The 24,356-nt window shown below is 38.1% G+C and overlaps 1 protein-coding gene and 1 pseudogene across 2 annotated transcripts in view; both read right to left on the bottom strand.

The window, feature by feature from the left end:
• Nucleotides 1–24,356, bottom strand: part of LOC116544652 (zinc finger protein 726-like) — a 432,536-nt gene that overhangs the window by 309,233 nt on the left and 98,947 nt on the right. The window lies entirely within an intron of this gene.
• On the bottom strand, nucleotides 650–2,536 carry LOC116544660 (annotated as a pseudogene). Its single transcript, XR_004265988.1, has 2 exons — nucleotides 2,179–2,536; nucleotides 650–1,686 (listed from the first exon to the last, which is right to left on the bottom strand). The product of XR_004265988.1 is annotated as a histone deacetylase 2 pseudogene (transcript).

Consider the following 24,356-nt stretch of genomic DNA (forward strand, 5'->3'; position numbering starts at 1 on the left):
TTTTGGGGGGACGGAGTTTCGCTCTCGTTACCCAGGCTGGAGTGCAATGGCACGATCTCGGCTCACTGCAACCTCCGCCTCCTGGGTTCAGGCAATTCTCCTGCCTCAGCTTCCTGAGTAGCTGGGATTACAGGCAAGCGCCACCATGCCCAGCTAATGTTTTGTATTTTTAGTAGAGACGGGGTTTCACCGTGTTGACCAGGATGGTCTCTATCTCTTGACCTCGTGATCCACCCACCTCAGCCTCCCAAAGTGCTGGGATTACAGGCTTGAGCCACCGGACCCGGCAAAATTTTTAAAAATATGTTTAAGTCTTGAATGTATCTATAAATGTTCTTTTGTCTTTTGTAATGTTTTTATTCTTTTAGTACAACTTTTTTAATAAAGATAATTACAAAAGATAAGTCAGCTCAGAAAAGTCAATTACTTCTGTAATAGATTTTTTCTGACATAACTCACATAAATTTTAAATACTATCACATAAAGCATAGTGGAGAAAAGAAATTTTGCTTCATAATTAGAAAAACTCATAATAAAACTTGCCAAGAAAAACAAAAATAAAAAAGCCATTTGAAAATAAGTCCATGTCAAAGTAGTATAAAATGAAGCCAGAAGTCTTCAAAAACAAAAAAATTTCTTTCAGTATTTTCTCTTTTTAATGATTTTATGAAATTACTGAGACTGTCAAATTCAGGGGTTAATGAGCTGTTCTGATTTGGTGCCTTTGATATTCGTTTTTTCACCACTCGTCCTTAGTTTTATCTTCTTCTTTAACATCTGCTTTTTTGTCCTCTATTTCTTATCGTCTTCAATTCTAGCCTCCTTTGCTCCTTTCTTATAGTCAGCCACAGTTTTTTGACCTCCTTCTCCTTCATCCTCAGAATCTGAAAACTCTTCATCACAAGCTTGCGATGCGTGTCTGATGCTCAAATAGAAGTTCTCTTGTCTGGATCATCTCCATCTTTATCACCACTGTCTTCATGAACATCTTCTGGAATAGCTTGCATCTGGACAGCAGGTGCATGAGGTAATGTGCAAATTTCCAGAAAAATGCTGTTTTATCTTTTCCATATATTCTGGAGTATTCTGGTTTGTCATGTTTGAAGCATTAATACGCAGTTTGAAGTCTGGTCCAAAATACTCTAATCATTATATGGCAACTCACTGAAAATCTCACAATCAAGGGCAACAGCAGTTTCATATGTCCAACATTGAGCAACACAATGAATTGTGTATCCAACTTCTTCAAGCATCAGTAATGGTAAGTTTAAAATGTTTACCACTTCTACACATTTAGCATGACCTTTTACTGTTAGATCAAAACCACCCAGTCTATCACCAGATAGAGTCTGTACCACACTGTAATACCACAGCATTAGGTTGATACATCTCCATCACCCTTGAGATAATAGGCTTAAATATCTGCCCATATAACTTATCATCTATACCATCTCTTATTGGTAAATTGACAGCATAGTATTTGCCTTTTCCTGCCACAAATATCCCTCAAGTCTCCTGAGCCAGGAAAGAATTCCCCATATTTATGGAATGATACCTTCATTTACATGTTCTGTTGTATAAAAAGCTTCTTCAACACCATCACCATGATGAATATCTGTATCAATATATATGACTCTCTGATGATACTTTAATAATTCAAGGATGGCAAGCACAATATCATTAACTGTTGGGGTTCACTCAGGATGGTGGCAGAAATATTAAAGTTATAGAATATAGTTACAAACCCCTTTGGAAGGCCTAAGCGTTTTTTATTACTTGGCTGAAGGCAGCCTTGTCCCTTTAGTCAAATAATTAGATAAACTCCCACATTCTAACTAGCTTGTTTACTCATGTAACCTTTGAGCTAGATGGCCCTCTCAGGAGGAGGTCGACCAGGGAGGTTATCCTTTAATGGTGTTTGCTCTGGGCATCAGTAAATGAGCTTTAATCTTTTGAAGAACTGCTCTCTTAACCATGTTAATTATCCACAAATGTGTTTACTCAAAGCCTTTGTTGTCAAATCTATACTGAATAAATGCAAGGGAAAAGAACTAGTGGATGTCGTGTAGCTACTATCTCACTCTGTGGGAAGCACATGACCCCCTACTGCACTCATTCACTGTACTCTCTTTATTCATCTGTTGCAGAATCGGGGTCTGCAGGACAGACCCCCACAATTAACAGAATCCTAATGCTTCTGATTTCTTAGCATGATGTAATCCTCCAGCCCAATTAACAGCCATGTCAGTCTGTTGTCTGTTTAACTTCACGGCCCCAGCAACTGAACTGCCAATTAAGAGCTAACAAAACTCAAGAGTCCAATAACACTGGACAATCTCCAACATTAAATCTCTCCATCTCCTTACTATACTCAGACATGTTATCTGATATTACTGACCATAGAAATTTGATATATTCATCACTGTGATATTCTGTCATTTCCTTGGCAGTGGCTTTTATATATTTCCATTTTTCTCTATAAGACATAATTTAAGAGCAAGTTATGGGTCATCCAGATTCTATGAGGCTTCGTGGGATGACTCTGCCCATAATAATAATTTACAATATTATCTCATTGCTCCCTTCATGACTGCCTTGTTCATCTCTCTTTGCAGATTACATCCTTTGCTTCTTGAATCCCCATGCAGAAAATATGGCTACCAACAGCTTCTGAATTCACCTTCTCCTGCAATTTCTCCTGACTGGCTTGTCTAAATATGTTACCAGTGGAGGATGTCTAGGTTCTTGGCATCTTGAATGAAGAAAGAATTGAAAAAATGCACAAAGCAAGGAAGGAATGAAGAGATTTACAGAAAATGAAGGTATACTCCACAGTGTGGGAGCAGGCCTGGGTACAGGTGTTTTTATTGTTCTTAATATAACTGTATCTACTTTGTTATTACATTCAAACAACAACACGGATTTCACTGCCATGTTATTATCTCTAAGTAACAGAGGAATCAGAGAGGTTAAGAAACTTGCCCAAGGTTACACAGGTACTCTGAGACTGCTCTTCTAACTGTTAAAGACACTAATCTAACCCAGGAAACATAAATAAATACAATACTACTTCTAAAGGCATATAAAATCACCATAGCTATGCAAAGCAACATGGAAAAATAGGAAAATATATATATAATAAAAAAGCAAGGCATAGATAACTTATGCTAGCATATACATATATATATGTGTCAAAAAAAAAAGGCAACACTAAAATGTGTATTGTTCATAGATAAAATTGCGTAAATGATAACACAAAATTCAGATAATGGTCACTTTGTGGTAATAGGCCTGTAGAATTTAGAGGTATGTCTTTTTAAGACTGTGTGAGAATTTTATGAAGTCAGACTAAAAGTTTCCTGAGAGTAGAGAACAATGCTTTCTTTTGTTTCTTTCTTTTTTTTTTTTTTGAGACAGAATCTCGCTCTGTTGCCCAGCCTGGAGTGCAGTGGTGCAATCTCAGCTTACCACAGCCGCCTCCACCTCCCAGTTTCAAGCAATTCTGTCTCAGCCTCCCAAGTAGCTGCGACTACAGGCACATGTCACCACACCTGGCTAATTTTTGTTTTTTTAGTAGAGGTGGGGTTTCACTATGTTGACCAGACTGGTCTTGAATTCCTGAACTCATGATCCACCCACCTCAGCCTCCCAAAGTGCTGGGATTACAGGTGTGAGCCACAGCACCACGCCAATACTCTCTTCTCTTAAAGAAAAGGTGGGTAGATCACGAGGTCAGGAGATCAAGACCATCCTGACTAAAACGGTGAAACCCCATCTCTACTAAAAAGAACAAAAAATCATCTGGGTGTGGTGGTGCACACCTGTACTCTCACTGAGGCAGGAAAATCACTTGAATCCTGGAGGGGGAGGTTGCAGCAAGCCAAGATCTCACCACTCCACTCCAGCCTGGCAGAAGAGGGAGACTCCATCTAAAAAAAGAAAAATAAATCCACTCAAAATAAATTAGACACTTAAATGTAAGGCTTGAAACTCTGAAACTATTACTACAAAAAAAAAACCACAAAAAAAAAAAAAAAAAAAAAACCCATAAAATTGGTTGGGAATGACTTTCTGTATTTAAACTCAAAATCCCAGGGAACAAAAGGAAAAATAAGAGAATACTTCAAATTAAAATGCTGCTGCACAGAATATGATACAATCAACAGGTTAACTAAAAAGTGAGACAAGGGGTTAATATCAAAAATATATAAGAAACTTAAATGACCATACAACAAAAAAGAAGACACTATTAAGAATGAGCAAAAAGCATACATTTTTTTTTTAAGAAAATACATCTATATGACAAACAGATATATTTAAAAATGCCAAATGTCAATTCTTATTAGGGAAAGCAAGCCCACCCCCCACAAAAAAATATCGATTATATCAACACACTTATTAGAATGACTTTTACAAAAAAAAACAAACAAAAAAAAGGCCAGGTTTGGTGGATCTTGCCTGTAATCCCAGCACTTTGGGAGGCCAAGGCCAGTGGATCACCTGAGGTCAGGAGTTCAAGACCAGCCTGGCTAACATGGCCAAAACCCATTTCTAATAAAAATACAAAAAATTAGCTGGGCGTGGTGGAAGAGACCTGTAATCCCAGCTACTCAGGAGGCTGAGGCAGGAGAACTGCGTGAACCCAGGAGGTGGAGGTTGCAGTGAGCTGAGATTGCACCATTACACTCCAGCCTGGATGACAGAGCAAGACTCCGTCTCATAAATAAATAAATAAATGAAAAAAGCCTCAGTTGGTAAAGAAGTCAATAAAAAAATGCTTGCACACTGTTGATCTGAATGTAAATGAGGACAGCCATTATGAATAACAAAATATAGATTACTCAAAAAAACTTAAAATCGGCCTGGCGTGGTGGCTCACGCATGTAATCCCAGCACTTTGGGAAGCAGAGGTGGGTGGATCACCTGAGGTTGGGAGTTGGAGATCAGCCTGATGAACATGAAGAAATCCCACCTCTACTAAAAATACAAAATTAGCTGACGTGGTGGCACATTCCTGTAATCCCAGCTACTCTGGAGGCTGAAGCAGGAGAATTGCTTGAACTTGAAAGTTAGAGATCACACCATTGCACTCCAGCCTGGACAACAAGGAGACTCCATCTCAAAAAAAAAAAAAAAAAAATTTATAATCAAACTACTATGTAATCTAGCAATTGCACTATTGGATATATATTCAAAACAAAATCAGAATGATGAAATATTTACACTTTTATGTTGTTTGCAGCACTCTTCAGAACAGCCACATGATACAATCAACAGTTCAACATCTAATGAGCAAATAAAGACAATATGATACATATGCACAATGGAATACTATTTATATTTAAAAGAAAATTCTATTATTTTCAATCACATGGATTAACCTGAAGGGCATTAGTTATAAGAAGCCACAGAAAGATTAGTATCTCATGATTTCACTTACGCATCGATTCTAAAAAACTTAAATCTCATTGATGTAGAGATCAAAATGGTGACCACCAGATGCCAAGGTATTTAGAAAAAAATGGGGAACTGGAAAGATGTCTGTCAAAGAATACATAATTATAGCTGGATAGGAGTAAGTTCAAGATTGTACAGCACTGTGACTATAGTTTATAATATTGCATGTTATGTTTGAAAAATGCTAAGACAATTTTATGTGATCTCACCACAAAAATGTTAACCATGCTTTTCACGCCCTGAGCCCTGGAGTAGGCATTTCTGGCCATTCATACAGCAGTCAGTCAGTATTTGGTTGTTAGATTCTGTGTACTATGGGAACCAAAGGGCGCTGCTAGTATGAAGCTTATGAGATTTTTGACAAAACTGAGTCATGAAACTGTAACCACTGAATTGAAAAACAGAAGATTCTGCCTAAAAATGTGAGTTGTGCTATATCATAAAAAATTAACTTTATGCCAGGTGTGGTGGCTCACACCTATAATTCCAGCACATTGGAAGGCTGAGGCAGTGGAGACCAGCCTGGCCAACATGGTGAAACCCCGTCTCTACAAAATACAAAAATTAGCCAGGCATGATAGCAGGTGCCTGTAATCCCAGCTACTCAGGAGACTGAGGAAAAATCGCTTGGACCTGGGAGACATAGGGTGCAGTAAGCCCAGATTGTTCCACTAGCACTCCATCCTGGGTGACGGAGTGAGACTCCATCATTAAAATAAATAAATAAATAAATATGGTTCACTTACCATAACTCTCTTTAAATTTGAATTTCTGTGATATATTTTCTAGCTGATTTTTATATTCGTCACACACACTTTGGATAAGAATCTAGTAAGACTTTTCTCTTACAAACAATATTTTTTCTTTTTGCAAACAAAGACGCACCATGCTAACTCATTTAATCCTCTTGGCTGTGGACAGTGAATGCCTTTTATCTTAACTGATCTGAAAGTTGTATTGATAAGCAAACTCTCCAGTATAAACCAGTTTTTCAGTGCATTAAAAAATACCAAAGTTCTCATCAAAACCCACAAAATACCACGTAAAATGACACAGCATGAAGAAAACAGTGAAAACTGTAGCCATAACACAGAAAAAGAAGGGCTATGATGTATACCTTGCTGGAATATACATTAAAAAAAAATAATAATAATAATAATTAGGAAATAAATGAAGCAGAATTCCCTTTTAAATTCAGCAAAATTCAAAATTCAGCTTTGCAGCCTCGAAAGAAGTCCTCTGAACATGAAAAACCAATGTTATTTGTTCACCTTTGATATTTTCTACCTGACTTGAAGTTACAAAATAATTTTAGCAGGAATCTTATTATGGAGCATCTGTTACACAGCAGGCACTGTCATGTTTGTTTGCTACATTTATGTATAAAACTTTCTCATGACTTACACAGCTTCCCTAGTAATTATCTAAACAAATTGGCACAATCAATAATCATTAAATGTTTTTACAGAATAAATCCAGTTTATCTTTCAAGATAATGTATTTTTAAAACCTTTTAAAAAGATAATATTTCAAATATCTCTTTGCCATAAACTTGGCTGAATAGTATAAAAAAATAGCTTTTTTTAGCCAGTCGACGTGGCAGGCGCCTGTAATCCCAGCTACTCAGGAGGCTGAGGTAGGAGAATCGCTTGAACCTGGGCGGCAGAGGTTGCAGTGAGCCAAGATTGTGCCACTCCAGCCTGGGCAACAGAGTGAGATTCCTCTCAAAAAAAAAAAAAAGAAAAAAAAAAAAGTTTTTGTGCTGTTTTTCTCATGTGTCAGTCATAACCATAGGCACTTTGATACTTGACAGCATGTTTTAAACCCAGCACAGGGCATGAGAGGAGCCCTTGGCCTCCCAAAGTGCTGGGATTACAGGTGTGAGCCACCACACCCCGACCATGACTAAATTTAATTAAACTCATTCTTATCATCACAGAACAGCTCACGTAATTAATGCTTCATAAACTACAAATCTATATATATATATATATATATATATATATATATAAGTAAGTTATGGCCGTAGCATTAGTACAAAAACAAGTAAAAACAGAATTTGTATGGGGAGATTCTGAAACATAAGCCATAAGATATTACAGTAATAAATTCAACAAAAAGCAGAGAGTATAGATTTGCATCGAGCATTTTTGAGGATTTTTGTTGTTTTTTTTTTAAAAGGTAATCAAATGTCAACTTTATTGTTTCTATGTAAACACCTTTTTGTACTGAAAACTGTAAAAATAGCATAAACTTTACTCTTATTGCAACCCAAATTTTTGAAAGCCAGAAAATCTAATTATTATGCTCTAACCAAACTAGCTAATGCTTTCTTTATCCACAAGTAACTTTGCTTCAAGTTCTTGATACTGGGTTTCACCTCACCGACTTTGTGCTTCTAAACACATGGGAATACTTATATCCTCTTGGCTTCTTTGGGTCAAATCAAACAGTAGAGCTAAAGTTATCCAAATACATTCAAACTACACAGATCCCTTATAAATTGCTAGCATCATAGTAGGGAAAAAGATACAAGAAAAATACAACCTAGAACTCATTATCAAAATTATTGGTGTGTAATCCATATGAGCAGAGGGTAGCTTTCTTGGTCTGCTATATAAAATTACCAGCAAGGAAAAAAAAGGGCAAGAATAAGGTTTATGGCTGAAGTGGCTTGGTGTCGTAATTCCCTATTCTAGCATTCTCAGAAGGACCCCATCCACTAGACTCGCAGAAACTGCAGGGCCATTTGAACATTCCTCTTCTTGATGCATTCTTAACTTCCTCAAGCCCAGTGTTCGTTAGCGTTCTTTCAAGCTGCCTAGGACCTCTGCCAAGTATAACATGTATCTGAATCTTGCCAGCCTTTCTCTCTTCACAGACAGCGATGTTCTTACTCCTCTCCTCCTGTAAGGCAAATCATCTCCCATTTCCCTGAGGACTGCTGCGCCTGCAGACTGCTGATGGAGTGAACCTTCTGGTAGAGGGGAAGGGAATTCAGTACCGGCATTGAGAGTCAGCTTATTAAGGTTCTTTTATCAATGTCTCAGAGAAGTTTTGAGAGGCCCCTAAATCGTCCGGGTAAGTTTCTTAGGTGACTGTTTGTGAAGACTCTGGGATGAAGGTTAGATTAAACTTCTGTGGTGTGTCCATTTTTGTCTTGACACAACACTAAACTTCTGGATCTTTGAAACCCAGCAGAAACTGATGACGGACAAACTCAAATTGCTCGAGGATTTTTGTTTTCTAGAAAATTAGATACCTGGCCAGGCGTGGTGGCTTACCCCTGAAATTCCAGCACTTAACTCTATGTAAATCAAAACTAAGTCTGTATGTGTTTGCAAGCAGACAGGCCACATATTCAAAGAAAACTATGTAAGAAATTTTAAAAAGTATTTATTCAGGACTCAGAAATGTTTAAATTTTATTTATACTTTTATATAATTTTTATTATTATAAAGATGACCTTGTAGTCAATAACAATTTAATTGTACATTTTAAAATAAAACTGTACAACTGAATTGTTCATAATACAAAAAATAAATTCTAGAGGTGAGAAATACCTTCATTTGCCCTAATGATTATTTTACGCCTCTAACAGAATATGCCATATATAACATAAATATTATGTGCCCAGAAAAATTAACAATAGTAAATTTAAATGTAAAAAAAAAATAAAAATTTTACCTACAGGAACAATATTCCTTAACTTATTTGCAGTTTAAAGCCACTGGCAAAAAAGATTACTAGAGATGTTAGTCCATTATTTAACCAAATAGTGTACTGTTACCATCTTTTACCTATATACTCTTGAATAAGGGGAACTAGGTTAAAGTGGAGTAATAAGACTTAATTGAATACACAATATTTAACATGAAAAAATGGATTAAGAAATTAAGTTCAGGCTGGGTATGATGGCTCATGCCTGTAATCCCAGCACTTTGGGAGGCCTAGGCAGGTAGATCACAAGGTCAGGAGTTTGAGACCAGCCTGACCAACATGGTGAACCCACCCCCCCAACTAAAAAATACAAAAATTAGCCAGGTGTGGTGGCAAGTGCTTGTAATCCCAGCTACTTGGGAGACTGAGGCAGGACAATTGCTTGAACCCGAGAGGTGGAGGTTGCAGTGAGCCAAGATTGCACCACTGCACTCCAGCCTGGGCAACAGAGTAAGAACCTGTCTCAAAGAAAAAAGAAATTAAGTTCACATGTAATCTAAAATTTTTAACATATACTGCACTTTGTTTCATAAAAGTACAATTAGTAAAATATACTACTCATTTATTTTTATTTATTTATTTATTTTTTTTGAGATGGAGTTTCACATGTTACCCAGGCTGGAGTGCAATGGCGCGATCTCGGCTCACCGCAACCTCCACCTCCTGGGTTCAGGCAATTCTCCTGCCTCAGCCTCCTGAGTAGCTGGGATTACAGGCACGCGCCACCATGCCCAGCTAATTTTTTGTATTTTTAGTAGAGATGGGGTTTCACCATGTTGACCAGGATGGTCTCGATCTCTTGACCTTGTGATCCACCCGCCTCGGCCTCCCAAAGTGCTGGGATTACAGGCTTGAGACACCATGCCCGGCCCCCTCATTTATTTTAATTAAATTTTAACTAAAACTGAAAATGTCTCTCAGTGTAATGCAGAAGAATATTACTCTGGACACCTACCTCATGTATCTTTCAATACTGTAAGTTAACCACAAACAACCTCTTAGATTTTTATCATGCATCTTACATTTTAATGTCCCTTACTCTTTCATAGAAGAGATCATAAATGTTCACCTAATAAAAAATAATCTCTCCTATCTTTGATGCAGCAACAATTGGTCACATACTTTTATATATGAATAAAATAGGAATAAAAAAACAGCATGGGCCAGGCACAGTGGCTAACACCTCTAATCCCAGCCCTTTGAGAGGCCAAGCTGGGCAGATCACCTGAGGAGGTCATGTGTTCAAGACCAGCCTGGTCAACATGGCAAAACCCCAGCTCTATTAAAATGAAAAAATTAGCCAGTCGTGGTTAGGTGCACCTGTAATCCCAGCTACTTGGGAGGCTGAGGCAGGAGAATCACTTGAACCTGAGAGGTGGAGGTTGCAGTAAGCAGAGATTGCACCATTGCACTCCAGCCTGGGCAACAGAGTGAAACTCCGTCTCAAAAAAAAAAAATAACTAATTTCTTTAGCATGAAGTAATTTGACAGTTAATTACAACATTATTTGTATGAAGTAATTTGAGAGTTAATTACATTTACTTTTCGAAAAATCTGTGACCTTTCCAAAAAAAGTATGCTTGTAATTATAACTCTCCAAAAAATCTTCTACTTTTAAAGTTACATACAAATAATTTTTCTAACAACTTTAGTTTTGGATTATTTTCTAAACTCAGAACTCTGGTATAGTGTAAAGTCTGAAGTGTCAGTGCTGTATACATTTCTAATGTAAATTTCTGCTATTTACATAAACTTGATTTTGGATTTTTTTTTTCTTATTTCCTGTATCTGCAAAAAATATATTTTAGTATAAATTCTCTGGAGTTTTCTAAGCTGTAGTTTCTAAAATAAATTTTTTTCCCAAATGTATTATATTTCCAAAGTTTGTCTTTGATGTAAGTTCTCTGATGTTGAACAAAAATTGTACCATTTCTTCAGGGTTTGCCTCTAATACAAAATGAGTATAACACGATCTGTGTTAACAAGTAAGTCACTACAACTCTATATTTGTAATGTTTGTCTTTGAAATAAATTCTCTTCAACACATTAAAGCCTTATATTTTCTAAAGAATCTTTTGACAGTGGTTGCATTTTTAATGCTTTAATTAAGTATAAACTCTCTGATGTTGAGTAAGATGAGAGCAGATATTAACCACTTTTTACCTTTCTTTATAGTTGTATATTCTCAAGTATAAATGCTTTCCTGTGCAATAAGGTGTGAACATTGCTTAAAAGTTCTGGCATATTGTTCACACTTGCAGAAGTTTTCTCCAGTATGAATTACTTTACCTACAATTGAGTGTGACAACCATTTAAAGGTTTTGTCACATTATTCATATTTCTATGATTTCTCACCAACACAATTTCATGCCACTGCACTCCAGCCTGGGTGACAGGAGCAAAACTCTGTAAAAAAAAAAAAAAAAAGAAAAAAGAAGAAGAAGAAGAAACATAAACTCCTTTAACTAATAACTAAACACAAAATTTTAGACAAGGGACATCCTAAGAACATGTTTGAGAAACTCCCAGAATCTCTAGCCAACATAAATTTCAGACTTTGTCAGAAAAAAAAAAAAAAAAAATTTTAAAAACTGTGACAGGTGACTTCTTTTAATGTCCAAATCTCAATCTATAATCTACAATTATACAAAATTTGTATAATCAAAAGATTATACAAAACGGGGCAATAAAATTTCATCAAAAATATAATTTTTCAGAAAGAAACCATTGAAAAGATGTACACATTAACTTTAAACACTGATAATAGAGTAATATGCAATGAGTGAAAAATAAACACAGACCACTACAGAAAATCAGAAACATGAGAATACAAACAAAAATGTCTAAAATATTTTTTAAAATTTTGGAGGTAAAAAAATAGAAAAATAAATAATAACTGGAAAATCCTAAAAGAAAAAATGTTAAAAAAAAAAGTTAAACAAATTAGATATATACAAAAACATTTATAACAAATACATATATAACCACATTTTCAAAAATCACTGTCTTGGGAGTTGCAAGATAAAAGTAATGTGTCATTTACAAACATACTCTTATGATATAACCAATGAATTATCAACAAAAATTTTGCAGACCAGAAAGAAACCGTGTGACACAAAATTCTGAAAAAAAGAAACAATAGCTAGCAAGTGAGAATGATACCATCAACAAATCTGTCCTTCCAAAGAAAAAGAAAAAAACCTTTCAAAACCACCAAATTCTGCAAGTATATTGGCACTGCATGTGCCCTACATATAAAAGATGCTGAAAGCAATTTCTTTAAAAGGATTCAGGAAAACAACACGTAATCAAATAAAAATACGTATTTTTTGGGAAAGATATGCACATACACAAAAATAGAATCTTGTGGCATTATCATAATGGTACAGAAAACATTTAAATTATTCTCGAAAATTTTGAAAAATAAGAGCACAGATATTATAAATATCTGTAAATAAATATAAAAACATAATTAGCAACATCAATGACAAACTTCAGGGCAGATGTAATGAGCAAGAATTTTTTTATTCAACTGAAGTTTATTTTGTACCAAATTAAAAATATATTGTTGTTTCTTACAGAAGTTTTGTGTGACCCCAAGATACCACAAAATAAAATCTGTATAGATACACAAGTGAATTAGAAATAAGAAATAAGTAAAAGCATATCAATACAAAAATCAAAAAGATACAGAGAAAATAAGACCCAAGAATCAAATAATTAAAAACATAACAGTAAGTCTCTTTCAGAAAATTATTTAAATGTATATATACAGCTAAGAAAAAAATATATACAAGATTAGCCATAACCAAAATTGGGGTCATATTTATAGATAAAAACACACACACATATATAATCAGATTGTAATAGACATACAGCTGATTTATCTCTTAAACCCCACACTTACATATGTGTACAAAAAGAATTGCAGATTCTCTAAAATTGTAAAACCAAAAAACACAATAAACTTATATTAAGAAACTTATACTGGGCTGGGCACGGTGGCTCACACCTGTAATCCCACCATTTTGGGAGGCTGAGGCGGGCGGTTAAGTCAGAGAACTGATTCAGACCAGAATTTAAGACCAGCCTGGGTTATGTAGCAAGACCCCATCTCCAAAATAAGAGCCCTTAAAAGAGCTTTGAGATCCAGGAAGAAGGTTGTGAAACTCTGCTAATGCTCAAGATGGAGAAACATTTTTGTCAGAAGACAGGCTTTCATTCTGGTGGCAAACTACAGGACCCCTGTTCTTGGCTACAGACCAGAACATGGCCCACCAAACTTGGTCCTACTCAGAATTCTGAACTTACTCTGTAATCATCCCAAACTCCTCCCAGCCACAGTCTGGGAGAAATCCTGTCTTTCCAGAGGCCTGGAGGAAGATACCCATTTATAGCTATGCTGGCAGGCCTGCAGACCTTGGCCCTTACTGTGGTCCCTGAAGAAGTTCCACGACTCAGTTTTAGCTCCCTGAGCACGCTCTGCCTATATAGAAAGCCACACAGTGACCTTGGGAAATCCTCTCTGGTACACAGTGAAAGCCAAACTCAACTATATCCTAATAGAAAGCCTACTATACGCAGACCCAAGTGCAGAAACCCAACCGAGAGTCTGCCCTACAAAGCAAAGTCCTGAAGAATATTCCCTCTGTCAAAAAATAAAATGGGAATTACAACTACCCAATCCATTGTAACAAGCCAACTAAAAGTTGACCCTAATGCAGACCCAGCAGCCTTTGTGACCAAACTACAACCTCTCTACACTACAAACCCATAGGACATGCCATCACCCTGGGGGCTCAACAAAAGATCTTTACTTTTTGAAAGCAGTTTATAAAAACCCAAAGAGGTGTTTGCTACTGCAATTTCACAGACACCAATGCAAAAGGATTTTGAGTCCATTCTCAATCTTCTATTTTAACAGCACTGGAAGTATGTGTAATAAAAATTAGTCAAAAAAAAGTTTTTAAGTCATTGAAATTGAAGACAGTAAAATGTTGCCTTTTGTAGGTCATTTGATCTTATATATAAAAAACCATAAACAGTACATTAAAAACTAATTAAAGTAATAATTACAGTTAATAAATTAGCAAACTAGAAAATTAACACGCAATGGCTCACGCCTGTAATCCCTGGACTTAGGGAGGCCGAGGTGGGCGGATCACGAGGTCAGGAGATCAAGACCATCCTGGCCAACATGGTGAAACCCCATCTCTGCCAAAATACAAAAAAAAAAAAAAAAAATTATCCAGACGTGATGGCTCACACCTGTAGTCTCAGCTACGCAGGAGGCTGAGGCAGGAGAATTGCTTAAACCCAGGAGGTGGAGGTTGCGGTGATCCCAGATTGCGCCACTGCACTCCAGCCTGGCAAAAGAGCAAGACTCCATTTCAAAAAAAAAAAAAGAAAAGAAAATTAACATACAAGTATAAATTATAACAAACTATCTGCTAAAATACAGAAAGCTATCTTATTTACAATAGCACTAAAATAATAAATTTCTAAGAAAATTGAACCAAGGAGCTTAAATATCTTTCAAATAAAAGATACATCAATAAAAAAACTGGAGAATAAATTTTAAAACATTTAATTTCTATTGACTGAAAGAATATTGTTAAAGTGCCATATTATCTACAGTGATCTCTAGATTCAATAAACTCCCTATCCAAATTCCAGTATTTTTTACAGTAATAGAAAACGCAATTCAAAAATTCAGAGAACTACAATAAACTTTGATAGTCAAAGCAATCTTGAAAAACAAAAGACAGTAGAACATCATACTTTATAATTTCAAACTATACTTCAAGACTATAATAAAACAGAATGTAATGTGCAGAAAAATTAGCAACAAAAAAACAATAGATCAGAAACCACTCCTCTCACACATTTTAGACATGATGTAAAAAGACAACTTAAATAACAGTTTAACAGCCAGACACAGTGCGGCTCACGTCTGTAATCCCAGCACTTTGGGAGGCCGAGGCGGGTGGATCACCTGAGGTCTTTGAGACCAGTCTGATCAACATAGAGACACCCTGTCTCTACCAAAAATACAGAATTAGCTGGGTGTGGTGGCACATGGCTATAATCCCAGCTACTAGGGAGGCTGTGACAGAATCACTTGAACCTGGGAGGCGGAGGTTGTGGGTGAGCCGAGACGTGCCATTGCACTCTAGCATGGGTGACAAAAGCAAAACTGTCTTAAAAAAAAAAAAAAAAAAAAAAGAGTTTAACATCAAGTTTCTCAAAATTATTTAGATATCTGTGTGTTTTCAAAAACAATGAAAAAGCAGTCAGATTTTACAGTCTCTCACATGCCACAAAGACAACTTTGGCTGTCACTGTAAACCTGAAGGAAGATCACTGAAGGGAAAGTAAAATCTTTAGAGATTTTAAAAACATAAGACAAGATGCTTCTATGTGAGAGCTGAATTTAAAAAATTCAGCCTTTCCAGAAACTATTTCCTTTCAAACACAGATTTCCAAATCATTTTAAGAACTGGCTTTTTTTTTTTTTTTTTTTTTCCTACTTTGGACATCTCATCTGTGTCGTCAGCTGTACTCACTTTCACTCTCACCTACCTATGGAGGGGGGGGTTCGGCTACCGTCTCATGTCTCGTCACATTCCAAGGTTCTTTTCCTTGCTCCAGACAGGTGATCAGGTCTGGCTTAGAGGCAGCAATACCTGTTTTATTAAAAATTACATGTATCTTGCTCATATTTTTCAATTATCAACTTAGTAGTGTGCTTAGTAAAAAGGATGTAATAGAATATTCTAGTAAATTACTAACAAATAATTTTAGATATTTAGAAAATATTTTAATTTTGTAAGTTCTTAATTTCACTAGCTGGTACTACTAAATCAAAAATCGATAGTGCAATTGGACTTTTTAAGATTTGAGCAACAGTATGTTATCCCACTAAATTTCTAAAATTAACACTAATCTAGAGTGAAAGACATAGATTAGCTGAGGAATATGGAAAGTTCAGGTCAAAATGAAACATCTTGAATCTGTTTTTTACATAGACAGATCTTGAATTTTTTTTTTAAAGAAAGAAAACAAGAGATCTGAAATTACCAAAAACCATTCTACAAAAAAATAAAAATAAAATTTATAGGGCATATTAGAAAATTGTGTATTGAAGTTAATGCTCACCCAGGAAGACCAGGTTTCTGTAGTTCTCTAACATCACATCCGTATATAAATTCTGCTGTGCAGCGTCCAGGCATTGCCACTCCTCCAGAGAGGATTCTATGGCCACATCCATAAATGTCAACACTCCCTGAAAAAACATACACACACACATATTTACTAAGTGGCCATGAGCAGAATTTTAAATTTGATTTAAGGTAAAACAAGAATAAAGAGAACTAACTGGTTCTTGCTTATAGAGGTGACTGAAAATATCTAATAAATAACTTTCAACCCAGAAATATTCTCTAATGTATTCTCTAACTCTTGAGAAAAGACAGTGGCATAAGAGCCACAACATAAACGTATAGACGGTACTTTTCTGGATGATGAAGAATAAAACTGAGGGCATAAACGCTAACATTTCTGAGTGCTATATTTACATCACACAGAATGAGCTGTGTAAATTTTTCAGATGGAAAAGTCATATTGAGTAAGAAAGTACTACTCAAATTTTAATATGTACAATAAACTGGAGATCTTGTTAACACAGATTATTTTTTTAGAAAATCTGAAATAAAATCTGAGTTTCTGAATCTCTAACAAGATCACCACTAATGCCAATTAGTTTTAAGCCCAGGAAAACCATTTTGTCAAACATCTAGTAAGTGAAAGAGCCTGTGTGTTTTTCATTTTTTTCTGACTTGTAAACAAAGATGAGAGCTTTCATTTTCCAAAGACAGATAAATGCAAAGAAAACCTAAGGGCAGCTGCCAGATTAAAAGTGATTGTTTATCCACATCAGCTGCATAAAGATACTTAATAATGAAGAGAAAAATAATTAACTCTACAGAAAAAAACATACGTCACAGAGCTCATTAACAAGTGAGTTATTAACATCAACTGCATAAAGACAATTTTTTTTTTTTTAAAGATAAAATCTCACTCTTGTCCCCCAGGCTGGAATGTAATGGCACAATCTGGGGTCACTGCAACCTCTGCCTCCTGAGTTCAAGCAATTCTCCTGCCTCAGCCTCCCGAACAGCTGGGATTACAGATGCCTGCCACCACGCCAGCTAATGTTTGTACTTTTCGTAGAGACAGGATTTCACCATGTTGGCCAGGCTGGTCTTGATCTCCTGACCTCAGGTGATCTCCCCGATTCAGTTTCCCAAAATGCTAGAATTACAGGTGTGAACCACTGCGCCCAGTCATAAAGATAATTTTTTTTTTTTGAGATGGAGTCTCACTCTCTCTCCCAGGCTGGAGTGCAGTGGTACCATTTTGGCTCACTGCTGACTTTGCCTCCCAGATTCAAGCAATTCTCCTGCCTCAGCCTCCCATGTAGCAGAAATTACAGGTATGTGTCACCATGCCCAGCTACTGTTTGTATTTTAGTAGAGACAGGGTTTCACCATGTTGACCAGGCTGGTGGTCTTAAACTCCTGGCCTCAGGTGATCCACCTGCCTCGGCCTCCAAAAGTGCTGGAATTCCAGGCGTGAGCCACCATGCCTGGCCTGAGAAATTTTAATAATATGCGGATGTACACAGAAGAACACAGCGTCAGTACTGTGAAATTGATGCCATATAGTAAATTATAGTCTGAATTTAAAAATAAAGAAACATTGGTTTTATGCAAATTTCCAGATATCAGTAACCCCAGGTTCTATAAATTTTAATAGCAATTTTAAGTAGTCTTTCTTTCACATCCTAAAGAGCAAGTATCTCCTAATTATTATTAGTATTTTTTTCTTAAACTTTCTGGGTAATAAATGACATCCCATTTAAATATTTTCTTAATCCTGTTCTGCATAGATAGAGCCAATGGGGAACAAAGATGGAACCTCAACATTACATGTTCTCCATCTTCACTAAGAACCCCAGCTTTTCCCCAATAGGAATGTTGAGTATCCACACCTTCCCATGTTCCACAGCCACAAAGAAAAAAAAAATATATATATATATATATTTTTTGAGACAAGTGTTTCATTCTTGTTGCCCAGGCCGGAGTGTAGTGGTGTGATCTTGGTTCACTGCAACCTCCGCCTCCTGGATTCAAGTAACTCTCCTGCCTCAGCCTCCTGAGTAGCTGGAATTACAGCCATATGCCACCACACCCAGCTAATTTTGTTTTTAGTAGAGATGGGGTTTTCCATATTGGTCAGGCGGGTCTTAAACTCTCGATCTCAGGTGACCCGCCTGTCTCGGCCTCGAAACATTCTTAATATTGCAGTTCATCAATTCATAGTGGGAACTCTTAATGACATATAAGAAGCCATGATGTTGAGAATGTAGTGAAGACTTTCGTATATAGGAAAAAAATTTTTTTTCAGAGACCCTTGACTATTGTAAGAACTAAAGAGCAGTTAAAACAAACTCATAAGAAAGAAAAAGCACAAATAGAAAAGTAAAGCTTTGCAAGCACTAAACACATGGCATTCCAGAAGGCAGAGCAAACACAGCTCTTAATCTGAGATATGTTTAGCATTAAAAAAAAAAAAAAGCCGTTTTTCAGGGGTGGGGCAAAGATGGCCAACTAGAAGCAGTGGCAATCAGAGGCTTCTACCAAAAAGAGCCATAATAGCATGTGAATCCTGCACTGGCACCTGAGGTATCCAGGTTCTGTCATATGAACTGACTAGGCAGCTGGCATGACCCACAGAGAGGAAGAAAGAGCAGTGTGGTGTGGCAACCCACCTGAGAGCCACACAGGGCATGGGAGCCCCCACCCTCCAGCCAAAGAGGCAGTAAGTGTGCTACTTAGCTGACAAAACCATGCTTTTTCCACAAAACTGTGCAACTCATACATTGAAAAATTTCACTTGTGAATCCATACCACCAGGGCCTAGGGTCCCAACCTCAGAGCTGTGCAGATTCCCTACAACCTCTCAGCTAAAATCTGCTTAAGCCTGCTGAGATCCCATGGGAGGGGTGACCAGCACCACAGCTGCTGCTGCCTGCTGTCTAAGCCATTTGAGCTTTCTGGGAGAGGGGCAGCAACCAGCATTGGGACTGAGAGCTGCCTAACACACTAAGCTCCTTGGGCAGAGAAAGGGCCACAGCCATCTCTACAGCTCCAGGATGTGCTTTTCCCCTGCTGGAGCCAGGGATGCTGGACGGCTTGGTCCCAAGAGGTGTCTCCCACAGCCCAACACACCAGTGGTGGCAGACTGAGGCCAGAGCACCTCTTCAGACCTGACCCTGACCCATCCCTCCCCACTGTGTGGGGCCTCCCTGCAGAAACTCCAACAACTCCAGCCAGAGGCTCAGGAACAGAATTTTGATCTCCCTGGGCCTGAGTCCCTAGGCGGAGAGGTGATTGCAGTCTCTGAGGACCAGCAGACTTAGCTTTTCCTCCTGCCAGTTCTGAGTAATCCAAGCAGTCTAAAGAAGTGGGCTTCCCCGCAGCGAAGCACCCCCTCCACCAAGGGACAGTAAAAGTACTTCATTAAATGGGTCCTGTTCCTCATGCCACCCAACTGGGTGAGATACTCCAACAAGGGTTGTCAGACACCCTATACAGGAGTGTTCCCACTGGCAACAGACTGATGTTCCTTGAGGTCAGAGATCCCAGAGGAAGGAGCAGGCAGCCATCTTTGCTGTTCTTCAGCCTCCTTGAGTAATATTTCCAGGTGCAGAAATGAACCAGATAAATAGGGTCTGAGGTGAACCCCCAGCAAACAGCAGCAACCATAAAGAAAAGGAACCTGAGGATTGACAGAAAAACAAACAGAAATGAACAACAGCAACAAAAAAGTCCCCACAAGAACCCCATCCAAGAGTCAGTAGCCTCAAAAATCAAAACTAGACAAACTCATGAAGATGAGAAAGAATCAATGAAAAACACTGAAAACCCAAAAAGCAAGAGTGCCTCTTCTTCTCCTAATGGTCACAATGCCTCTCCAGCAAGGGCGAGAACTGGATGGAGGATGAGACAGAAAAAATGACAGAAGTAGGCTTCAGAAGGTGGGTGATAACAAACTCCACTGGGCTAAAGAAGCATGTTCTAACCGAATGCAAGGAAGCTAAGAACCTTGATAGAAAGTTAGAGGCAGGAGCTGCTAACTAGTATAACCGGTTTTAAGAGGAACATAAATGACCTGACAGAGTAAAAAATCACAGCATGAGAACTTCATGACACATACATATCGATAGCCAAACTGAGTGGAAGAAAAAATATCAGGGTTTGAAGACCGCCTTGACGAAATAAGGCATGCAGACAAGATTAGAGAAAAAAGAATAAAAATAAACAAAGCCTCCAAGAAATACGGGACTACAAAGAAAGACCAAACTTACGATTGACTGGAATACCTGAAGAAAATGCGGAGAATGGAAAAAAGCTGGAAAACACATTTCAGAATATTCTCCATGAGAACTTCCCCAACCTAGCAAGACAAGCTAACATTCAAATACAGGAAAAACACAGAACACTGCTAAGATACTCCACAAGATCAACCCCAAGAAACATAATTATCAGATTCTCCAAGGTTAAAATGAACAACAACAACAAAAATGTTAAAGGCAGCTAAAGAGAAAGGCCAGCTCACCTACAAAAGTAAGTCCATCAAACTAACAGTGGACTTCTCAGCAGAAACTCTACAAGCCAGAAGACAGTGGAGGCCAATATTCAACATTCTTAAAGAGCCGGGCGCGGTGGCTCCAGCCTGTAATCCCAGCACTTTGAGAGGCCGAGGCGGGTGGATCACGAGGTCAAGAGATCGAGACCATCCTGGTCAACATGGTGAAACCCCGTCTCTACTAAAAATACAAAAAATTAGCTGGGCATGGTGGCGCGTGCCTGTAATCCCAGCTACTCAGGAGGCTGAGGCAGGAGAATTGCCTGAACCCAGGAGGCGGAGGCTGCGGTGAGCCGAGATCGCGCCATTGCACTCCAGCCTGGGTAACAAGAGCGAAACTCCGTCTCAAAAAAAAAAAAAAAAAAAAAAAAATTCTTAAAGAAAATAATTTAACCCAGAATTTCATATCCGGCCAAAATAAGCTTAAAAGCATAAATAAAAAGAAATAAAATCCTTTCCAGACAAGTAAATGTTGAGGGAGTTTGTCTCCACCAGGCCTGGCTTGCAAAACCTCCTGAAAAAAGCACTAAATATGGAAGAGAAAAGCTGGTACCAGTTACTGCAAAAACACACCATAAAGACCAGTGACACTATGAAAAAACAGTATCAACTAGTGTGCAAAATAACCAGATAGCATCATGATGACAGAATCAACTTCACACAGAACAATACTAACCTTAAATGTAAATGAACTAAATGCCGCAATTAAAAGACACAGACTGGCAAATTGGAGAGAGTCAACATCCATCAATCAGTATGCTGTATTCAGGAGACCCATCTCATGTGCAAAGACACACATAGGGATGAAGCAAAATTTACCAAGCAAATGGAAAGCAGAAATAAGCAAAGGATGGAATCCTTGTCTCTGACAAAACAGACTTTAAACCAACAATGATTTTAAAAAGGCAAAGAAGAACATTACATAATGGTAAAGGAATCAATTCAACAAGAAGAGCTAACTATCCTAAACACATATGCACCAGATATAGGAGCACCCAGATTCATAAAACAACTTCTTAGAGACCTACAAAGAGACTTGGACACCCACACAATAATAGTGGGAGACTCTAACATCCCACTGACAATATTAGACAGATCAACAAGACAGAAAATTAACCAGGATATTCAGAACTTGAACTCAGCTCTGGATCAAGTGGACCTAATAGGCATCTACAAAACTCAGCACCCAAATCAACAGAATATACATTCTTCTCAGTGCCACATGGTACTTTTCTAAAATCAACCACATAATTGGAAGTAAACACTCCTCAGGCAATGCAACAGAACTGAAATTGTAACAAACAGTCTCTCAGACCACAGCACAATCAAATTAGAACTCAGGTTTAAGAAACTTACTCAAAACCACACATTTACATAAGAAATGAACAACCTGCTCCTGAATGACTCCTGGGTAAATAATGAAATTAATAACAGAAATCAAGAAGTTCTTTGAGACCAATGAGAATAAAATCACAACATACCAGAATCTCCGGGACACAAATAAAGCAGTGTTAAGAAGGAAATTTATAGCACTAAATGCCCACATCAGAAAGCTAGAACAATCTCAAATTGACACCTTAACATCACAATTAAAAGAGTTAAGGCTAGGTGCGGTGGCTCATGCCTGTAATTCCAGCACTTTGGGATGCCAAGGCAGGCAGATCACCTGAGATAAGGAGTTCAAGATCAGCCTGGCCAACATGTCAAAACCCCATCTTTACTAAAAAAAATAGAAAAATTAGTTGGGTGTGGGGGTGGGTGCCTGTAATCCCAGCTACTCAAGAGGCTGAGGCAGGGAGAATTGCTTTAACTCATGAGGCAGAGGTTGCAGTGGGCCAAGATCACATCACTGCGCTTCACCCTGGGCAACAGAGTAAAACACTGTCTCAAAAAAAAAAAAAAAGAAAAAAGAAAAAAAAAAAAAAAGCCAGGCGTGGTGGCTCATGCCTGTAATCCCAGCACTTTGGGAGGCCAAGGCAGGTGGATCACAAGGGAGTTCAAGACCAGCCTGGCCAAGATGAAACCCCGTCTCTACTAAAAATACAAAAATTAGCTGGGCGTGGTGGTGTGCGCCTGTAATCTCAGCTACTCAGGAGGCTGAGGCAGGGAACTGATTGAACCCAGGAGGTGGAGGTTGCAGTGAGCTGAGATCGTGCCACTGCATTTCAGCCTGGGCAACAGAGCAAGACTCTGTCGCAAAACAAACAAACAAACAAACAAAAAAACAAACCTGTAGACTAGTAAAGAGCAAATAATCAAATACAAACATTTGAAAAGTAATAAATAAAGGAGACATCACCACTGACACCACAGAAATACAAACTATTATCAAGAATACTATAAACACCTCTATGAAAATAAGCTAGAAAATTTAGATGAAATGGATAAATTCCTGGACACATACATCCACTCAAGACTAACCCAGGAAGAAGTCAAATTCCTGAATAGATCAATAACAAATTCTGAAATTGAGGCAGTAATTAATAGCCTACCAACCAAAAACAGCTCAGAACCGGATGGATTCACAGCCAAATTCTACCAGAGGTACAAAGAGGAGCTGGTACCATTTCTTCTGAAACTATTTCAAACCACTGAAAATGAGGGACTCCTTTCTAACTCATTTTATGACATCAACATCATCCTAATACTAAAACCTGGAAGAGACACAACAACAAAAAGAACACTTCAGGCCAATATCCCTGATGAACATTGATGTAAAGATTCTCAATAAAATACTGGCAAACCAAGGCTGGGCACAGTGGCTCTCACTTGTAATCCCAGAAGGCTGAGGTGGGCCAATCACCTGAGGTCAGGAGTTCCAGACCAGCCTGGCCAACATGGTAAAACACCATCTCTACTAAAAGTACAGAAAAATTAGCCGGATGTGGTGGCGGGCACCTGTAATCTCAGCTACTTGGAAGGCTGGGGCAGGAGAATCACTTGAATCTGGGAGACGGAGGTTGCAGTGAGCCAGGACCACACCATTGCACTCTCCAGTCTGGGAAACAAGAAGAAAACTGTCTCAAAAAAAAAAAAAAAAAAAATACTGGCAAACTGAATCCAGCATTATATCAACAAACTCATCCTCCGCAATCAAGTCAGCTTCATCCCTGGAATGCAGGGCTGGTTCAACATATGCACATTAAGAAACATAATTAGCCGGGCGCGGTGGCTCAAGCCTGTAATCCCAGCACTTTGGGAGGCTGAGGCGGGTGGATCACAAGGTCAAGAGATCGAGACCATCCTGGTCAACACGGTGAAACCCCGTCTCTACTAAAAATACAAAAAATTAGCTGGGCATGGTGGCGCGTGCCTGTAATCCCAGCTACTCAGGAGGCTGAGGCAGGAGAATTGCCTGAACCCAGGAGGCGGAGGTTGCGGTGAGCCGAGATCGCGCCATTGCACTCCAGCCTGGGTAACAAGAGCGAAACTCCGTCCCCCCCCTAAAAAAAAAAAAAAAAAAAAAA

The sequence above is a fragment of the Sapajus apella genome, unplaced genomic scaffold (genome assembly GCF_009761245.1).
Source record: "Sapajus apella isolate SASKATOON/1434 unplaced genomic scaffold, GSC_monkey_1.0 scaffold226, whole genome shotgun sequence".
Lineage (NCBI taxonomy): Eukaryota > Metazoa > Chordata > Mammalia > Primates > Cebidae > Sapajus > Sapajus apella.